An 8,947-nucleotide genomic window follows, 5' to 3' on the forward strand; every position below is an offset into this window, starting at 1 on the left:
GGCCCGCCTGTCGGGGACACTAGCAGTCCCTCCGCTCCCAACGCTTCGACCCTCTCTCTCCCGCCCTGCCCCGCCGCCGGCGCCGCCGCTATTCTCCTGCCCCGCCGCTATTCCTCGGTCGTCCATACCAAACCATGTCTAGACATGGCCGCCACCACGTTCGCGCTTTCGCCGTAGTTTTGGCCATCGATCGTAGGAGGTTTGGCCGTCGCCGTCTTTGCCGGTGGCAGAGGAGACACGACCACCGCTGACGTACCACAGCGGCCGCGGCAGCTTCCAACAGCTCCAGAGCGGCCAGTAGCCGGCCGACAACCACCCCTGCTGTGTCGAGGTGATCATCGTGGCCTCTTCGCCACCACGACCGCAAGGTGTTCGACATTTTGCCCACAAAGGTATGGACAGTGGAGACGAGTTTTTCTTCCACCACTTCCTTTGTTCATCGGACGATTCGTCGTCGGATGATGAAGATCTTGTGGTGGCTGCACTGATCGTTCACGACCACATTCAACGTCAGCTTCCTCGGTACAAGGGGTCAGTCCCTGGCCGTGCTCCCAACCTGAACCGCAACAGGGAGAGAGGCCACGCCCTGCTCTATGCCGATTACTTTTCCAACAAACTGCTCTTCAAGCCAGATAAATTCCGTCGCCGTTTTCGAATGGCAAGGCATGTGTTCAATCGTATCTGAGAGGGAGTGGTTGCTCATGACCCATACTTCAAGTGCAAGACGGATGCCCTTGGCAAGCTTGGATTCTCCTCTTACCAGAAATGCACCACGGGCGTCCGCATGCTTGCGTATGGAATTCCAGGCGGTCTGGTGGATGAGTACGTGCATATGAGTGAGACAGCATGTCTGATGTCAATGTACAAGTTCTGCCAGGCTGTGATCAAGGTGTTTGGCCCAGAGTACTTGAGGTAGCCAACTGTCGCTGATACAGAGAGATTGTTGGCGACCAACGCAGCTAGAGGCTTTCCAAGCATGCTTGGCAGCATAGATTGTATGCACTGTGAGTGGAAGAGCTGTCCATTTGCTTGGCAGGGCCAGTACAAGGGGCATGTCAACGAGTGCACTGTCATATTTAGAAGCGGTGGCATCACATGATTTTTGGATATGACATTCTTTCTTCGGCATGGCAGGTTCTCACAATGATATCAACGTGCTGCAGCGTTCTCCGGTCTTCGCGAGGCTTGCAGAAGGCCGCTCCCCACCTGTCAACTTTGAGATCAACGACCACTAGTACAACAAAGGATACTATCTAGCTGATGGTATATATCCTCAGTGGTCAACTTTTGTGAAGACAATCTCGAAGCCCCAAGGTGAGAAGAGAAAGAGATTTGCCCAAATGCAAGAGAGTGCTAGAAAGGATGTGGAACGTGCTTTTGGTGTGCTTTAATCCCGATGGGGCATCGTTCGATACCCTGCACCATCATGGGATGAAAGGAAGCTTTGGGAGTGATGACTTCTTATGTGATCATGCACAACATGATCATGGAGGACGAGCGTGATGACAGTATCTTTGACCAAGGATTTGATTTTCAAGGTGACAATGTTGAGCCCCTGCACCAAGAACCGGCCACGTTTGATCAGTTTGTCCAGTTCCATCGTGAGCTGCGTGATTGGCACACTTATGTGGTTCTTCAAAATGACTTGGTTGAGCACGTGTGGGAGCATATTGGCAACCGACAGATGTATTGGTTCGTTTTATGTTCATTCAAGACAATTTCGATTTGGTTGTAAAACTATCTTTATTAGAGACAATTTCGATTGGGTTGTAAAACTATTTTAATTTTCAAACAATTAATATTTGGACGTGCAAACTTGTTTTCATATGAAAATATGGGCATTTTAGGCCCTGGCGGACGGGGTGGGGCAAACGGATGCGGCCGCGCGCTGGGAGCATGGCCACCGCATCCCAGGACAGGCCCGGACACGACCCCATTGCCCTACCCAAACGGACAGAATCCGGATAAAACGGACGTCCGTTTGGGGTCGCGTGGTGGAGTTGGCCTAAATTCATGTCATCTATTTGTCATCGTTGTACGTCACGTAGAGCAGCTCCGCGGAAGCCGTCGGCCACCATGATTAGGTACGTGAACAACTGCATCCATCCATCTTGCGAATTAATTAACATAAATAAATGCCCAAGTGATTCCGTTACTTTGCAGATTTTGTAGTCCAGCCTTAGACTACCCACAGTGGGAGTAACATAGGTAGTAACATCATACATATCTAGATAAAATAGATGATGTGACAAGCAATAAAAGAAGAAAGAGAGGTATGTGATAACATAGCTAGTTACTAATAGTATGAGTAACATCACACATATCAAGGCAAGATGAGTCTATAGCTTAATAAATGAAGTGTTGCATGTTACCATACATATGTTACTCTCCACTATAGCGGTAGTAACATAGAGTAGTAACATGGGCATGTTACTACTCTATGTTACTACCCATTGTGGCTAGTCTTATGTGTGAAGCAGGAAAGTTAGGATCTGATGGCAGAAGTCCTTTGAACATGGACATATCAGTACCCAAATTGATCTGGTTCTTCCAATCTGTGTGTTTTCTAAGGAGCAACTAGGTGGAGCACATGAGTGATGTGATACCCCAAACTCTCACTAACTACTCCTTAGCATCTCATAATGTGATGTCTATAGGAGATGGAGGATCAACTCGTTGATGCATGAGCCAATGCGGTATGAATCAAGCCTGTGTGTGTCTTGGTGAGAATCGTTGGTCTGGTTTGACCATATTTTTGGACTGCATTTTGTGGTTGTGTAGGAAATTGTGTGCGGTGTAGGATATGTATTGTACGTGGATTGGAATTGCAGGACTGATGGTAAGGTTTGATCAAGGAAAATTGACATAATTTACAGTTTGATTCAGGACTATGCATCTGCTTGCACTGATTTAGGGCCGGGGCCTCAGAAAGAAAAAGGGAATTAAGTACAATCCATAAATCTGTAAATGTAATTGTTAAGTTCTTGCCGTGAATTTTGCCATGGTGAAATTGCCAGTGCAGTATGGTATTGACGCTTATTCCACCAGTCATGCTAACTATAGACCAACTTCTTTTAATTCTTCTGAAAAACATATTGAAAACGGGTCACCTGTTTTTAGTAAATAAAGACAAGATGAAGCTTACGGAGAAATCATCTAATAGACATCCAACTCTTGTAGAACATTTAATAGACTCATCCACCTACTGAAAACTGAAAGCACAAGTGCTCCCTAGGTGGTTTTGGTAATTAATGTCAACATATCTCTTGTTGGACTAACACTTTTATCTAGTATGTTTCAGATAAGTTCAACAATGGAGTGCCATGGACTAAAAGATGTGGGAACTCCTTCAAGATGCTAAGGACAAAGGATTGGCTCAAGCTTCAAGCTCAAGACTCTTCATTTTACATTTTAGTGATCCAAGATCACATTGAGTCTATAGGAAAAGCCAATACTATCAAGAAGGGATGAGGTGTTTATTAATGAGTTTCTTGCTCCACAATGCTTAGTGATATGCTCCAAAACCCTCAACTACTTTCCCACTTCCACACATATGACCTAAACCTAAAGTCAAACTCGGCCCCACCGATTCTTATCCGGCGCCACCGAGTTCAGATGGCATAGCCACTGCCACAAACCCTAGAAAAATCGGTCTCACCAATAGGGATCTCGGTCTCACCGAGATGGGATTGTAATCTCTTTGTGTATATCCATTACCAAAATCGGTCCCATCGAGTTTGAGCAATCGGTACTACCGAGATTACAATGCAAACTCTCTGGTTAACTTATTACCAAAATCGGTCCCACCGAGTTTGAGTAATCGGTTCCACCGAGTTTGCCTGACCAACTCTCTGGTTAGCTATTTACCAAAATCGGTCTCACCGAGTTTGTGTAATCGGTCTCACCGAGATTACGTTATGCCCTAACCCTAACCATATCGGTCCTACCGAGTTGCATGTCGGTCCCACCGAAAACCCTAACGGTCACTAGATTTACTAAATCGGTCCGACCGAGTTTCTCGATTCAGTCCCACCGAGTTTGGTAAATTGTGTGTAACAGTTAGATTTTGTGTGGAGGCTATATATACCCCTCCACCTCCTCTTCATTCGTGGAGAGAGCCATCAGAACAAACCTACACTTCCAACTTACCAGTTCTGAGAGAGAACTACCAACTCATGTGTTGAGGCCAAGATATTCCATTCCTACCATATGAATCTTGATCTCTAGCCTTCCCCAATTTGCTTTCCACTCAAATCTTCTTTCCACCAGATCCAAATCCTATGAGAGAGAGTTGAGTGTTGGGGAGACTATCATTTGAAGCACAAGAGCAAGGAGTTCATCTTCAACGCACCATTTGTTACTTCTTGGAGAGTGGTGTCTCCTAGATTGGCTAGGTGTCACTTGGGAGCCTCCGACAAGATTGTGGAGTTGAACCAAGGAGTTTGTAAGGGCAAGGAGATCGCCTACTTCGTGAAGATCTACTGCTAGTGAGGCAAGTCCTTCGTGGGCGACGGCTATGGTGGGATAGACAAGGTTGCTTCTTCGTGGACCCTTCGTGGGTGGAGCCCTTCGTGGACTCGCGCAATCATTACCCTTCGTGGGTTGAAGTCTCCATCAACGTGGATGTACGATAGCACCACCTATCGGAACCACGACAAAAACATCCGTGTCTCCAATTGCGTTTGAATCCTCCAAAACCCTTCCCTTTAGATTCTTGCAAGTTGCATGCTTTACTTTCCGCTGCTCATATACTCTTTGCATGCTTGCTTGTTATGTATTGTGAATGTTAAACTTGTGCCTAAACTCCACCTAAACTTAAAGAAGTTAAAAACTGCAACTTTGATACTTAGTGTCTAATCACCCCCCCCTCTAGACACCTCTTCTCAAGGTCCTACAAGTGGTATCAGAGCATTGGTCTCCATTGCCTTGGTTTAATCACCATTGGAGGAAGATGGATGAGTCTACTTTGGGGAGTCTTAGACATAGAGTGCCTATACTTGATGGAGAGTATTTTCATGAGTGAAAAAATGAGATACTTGTAATTTTCAATCAATATCATTTGAACAAGTACATTGCTAGCCCTTGTGCACCTCATGTTGATCCTATGCATCCTACTCTTGATGAGTCAATTGACATGATTAGGAATCTTAGAACTGTTAATCTTATCACTAGAGGCTTGCCTAGAAACTTAATTAGAAACTTGCCTACTCTTGAGTGTGCCTACACTATATGAAAATTTCTTGAGGAACGCTTTTCAAATTATTACTTGAAAAATCTAGATGAAATTCTCCATAAGTCTATTGCCTTGAGTAAGATGAATACTAGTGATCCTATGTTTGGTGATCGTCTATTTGAACTTACAAACCTTATGCGTGCCAAAGGAGATGTTGGAATTATTGGTGATATTATTTCCGAAGCTATAAGAATTCATAAGCAAGATCATTGTCAAACTCACTCTAACGAATTACCCTCTCTAGGACTTGATCCACCACATGACGATGTTGAACATGGATACTATGATGAGGATGATGATAGTGACTTCGATCTTAACGATGCAATGAGACATTTTGGTCTTATGGCAAATCTTCGGGGATATATGTCAGGAGGAAAGGAATGGGTTCTTGACAGTGGATGTACTGATCACATGACCGGAGATAAAGACATGTTTCGTGAGCTTGCTAAAAATGATAGTCCTCGAAAGTATGTCACTTTCGGTGACAACTCAAAGGGTAAGGTGGTTGGCCTCGGTAAGGTGGCCATCTCACATGATAGCTCCATTCAGAATGTTATGCTCGTTGAATCTCTTGGCTACAACTTACTTTCAGTATCTAGACTTGCTGATTTCGGTTTCAATGTCCTATTTACTGAAGTAGATTGCCAAGTGTTTCGTCGAGACAATCATAAAATGGTCTTTACCGGTATATGTAGAGGTGATCTTTACATTGTTGATTTCTCTAAAAAGGCTCAACTTAAAACTTGCTTCATTGCTAAATCCTCAAAAGGTTGGTTATGGCATAGACGACTAGGTCACATTGGCATGAGAAACCTTGACAAGCTTATTAAAGGGAATCATATCCTTGGTGTTAACGATGTCATATTTGATAAGGATAGACTTTTCAGTGCTTGTCAAGCAGGTAAACAGGTTGGAGGAAGACATCCCGTGAAAAACATCATGACCACAAGGAGGCCACTTGAGCAACTTCACATGGATCTTTTTGGTCCCAACACTTACAAGAGTCTCGGTGGAAATTCTTTTGGTCTAGTTATAGTTGATGATTTTTCAAGATTTACGTGGGTGTTCTTTCTCGATGATAAATCGCAGGTCAAAAAGATCTTCAAAAACTTCGCCAGGAAGGCTCAAAATCAGTTTGAAGTGAAGATAAGGAAGGTTCGCAGCGACAACGAAACGGAGTTCAAGAACGCAAACGTGGACACCTTTCTTGATGAAGAAGGGATTTCACACGAGTTCTCGGCTACGTACACACCTCAACAAAATGGAGTTGTTGAGAGGAAGAACCGGACGCTCATCGAAATGGCGAGAATGATGCTTGATGAGTACAAGACACCGAAGCACTTTTGGGCAGAAGCGGTTGAGACAGCTTGTCTTGCAACAAATCGCTTGTATCTTCACAAGCTACTCAGCAAGATGGCATAAGATCTCCTCACCGGTAACAAACCCCAAGTTGGATACTTTCGAGTATTCGGCTCAAAGTGCTACATTCTTGATAAGCATCATCGTTCTAAATTTGCTCCTAAGTCTCATGAAGGTTTCCTACTAGGTTATGAATCAAACTCTCACACTTACCATGTCTACAACAATTTCACTCGAAAGGTTGAAGATACGGTAGATGTGAAGTTTGATGAATCTAACGGCTCGCAAGTAGAGCAATTGCCAATTGATGTAGGAGACAAAGATCCTTCGGAAGCAATCCAAGACTTGTCTATTGGCAAGGTCCGTCCAATGGAGGTGAAGGAGAGTACCTCGTCCGTCCAAGTGGAAGCTTCTACTTCACAACAAGGTGAACCAAGAGTTGATACAGAAGCATCCACAAGTGGGACACACCAAGATGAAGAAAACGAGGAAGTGCATCAAGATGAACGTCAACAACCTCCTTCTCCACCACGATAAGAGAACGATAACGCCAACAATGAAGAAGGCCAAGAAGAAGAACAAGATGAAGAAGAAGTTCAACCAAGAACCAAGCAAAAGCTTTCACGAGTTCTAGCAAGAATTGCTAAAGACCATCCCATCGAGCAAATCTACAATGATATTCAAACCGGGAGAATCACTCGCTCTAAAACTCGTTTAGCTAACTTTTGTGAAAACTATTCTTTCATCTCTAGCATTGAACCTATGAAGGTCGAAGAAGCATTGGAAGATCCGGATTGGATAAACGCTATGCATGAAGAGCTACACAATTTTGAGAGGAACCAAGTTTGGACATTGGTTGAGAAGCCCGACAACAGCCACAACATCATCGGTACCAAATGGGTGTTTCGCAACAAGCAAGATGTAGATGGACAAGTAGTTCGCAACAAAGCACGTCTCGTCGCCCAAGGCTACACACAAGTTGAAGGTATGGACTATGGTGAGGCTTACGCTCCCGTTGCTAGACTTGAGTCCATTCACATCTTACTTGCCTATGCTAATCACCATGATATCACCTTGTACCAAATGGACATTAAAAGTGCTTTTCTAAATGGTGAAATAGAGGAGGAAGTTTATGTTAAGCAACCTCCCGGCTTTGTCAATCCTAAGAAACCAAATCATGTTTACAAACTTCACAAAGCCCTTTATGGTCTTAAACAAGCTCCTAGAGCGTGGTATAAATGCTTGACCAAGTTCCTCATTGAAAAAGGCTTTGAAATTGGGAAAATTGATTCCACACTTTTTACTAAAAGGGTTAATGGAGAACTATTTGTGTGCCAAATCTATGTTGATGATATTATATTTGGTTCAACTAACCCTCATTTTAGTGAAAAGTTTGGGAAGCTAATGTTGGAAAGTTTGAGATATCTATGATGAGTGAACTCAAATTCTTTCTTGGTTTGCAAATCAAGCAAACTAAGGAAGGTACCTTTGTCTCTCAAACGAAATACACCAAGGACCTATTCAAGATGTCAATATGCAAGAATGCAAAGGTATCACTACACCCATGCCTACTAGTGGACATCTTGACTTGACCAAAGATGGTGAACCGGTTGATCAAAAGGTTTATCGCTCTCACTACAAAAAAAAAGACACATCCGTGACATTTTGGGCCGAACGAAAAAAATTTCTGTCATACATATGACACTTCTATGACGATAATTCTGAAAAAACCCGGTATCATCATAGATGTGGTGGGCTCCTACTTCTATGAAAAAAAATCATGACAGAAAATGGGCTTTTCCTCCTGGGCGGGCCGGAGACGCAGCTGCATGACATTCTTTGGGCCATCCATGACGGAAAAACCGTGGTAGAAGCGAGGGGGAGGAAAATTTCGGGGAGTTGCCAGTTACGGTGGGAGAGCGATGCACGTTTCTCTCGTACAGGTACGCGCATGTGTGCGAGGCGTTGGCTCTAACTGAACCCGAGCGAGGCACTGAACCCGAGCGATTGCACTGCAGGCTACGCGTTACTAAACCCGAGCGATCGATCGATGGCTGTTAACTGTACCCGATGGAGCGATTCCTTCGCTACTGCTGCTAACTGATGGAGGGCTGGATGAACAGTAGATGGTGGAGGGGTGGCCGTGGAGGGGTGGTTGAACAGGACCCGTGGTGTGGATGGCTGGATGAACAGTAGACGGTGGAGGGGTGGCCGTGGAGGGGTGGTTGAACAGTAGCCGGTGGAGTAGCGCGCGGTGGAGGCTGGATGAACAGGAGCCCGTGGAGGCTGGAGGAGGTCGACGGTAGCCCATGGAGGCTGGAGGAGGTCGACGGTGAAGATGAACAGTACCCTGTG

Source organism: Triticum dicoccoides, chromosome 5B (assembly GCF_002162155.2).
Source record: "Triticum dicoccoides isolate Atlit2015 ecotype Zavitan chromosome 5B, WEW_v2.0, whole genome shotgun sequence".
Taxonomy (NCBI): domain Eukaryota; kingdom Viridiplantae; phylum Streptophyta; class Magnoliopsida; order Poales; family Poaceae; genus Triticum; species Triticum dicoccoides.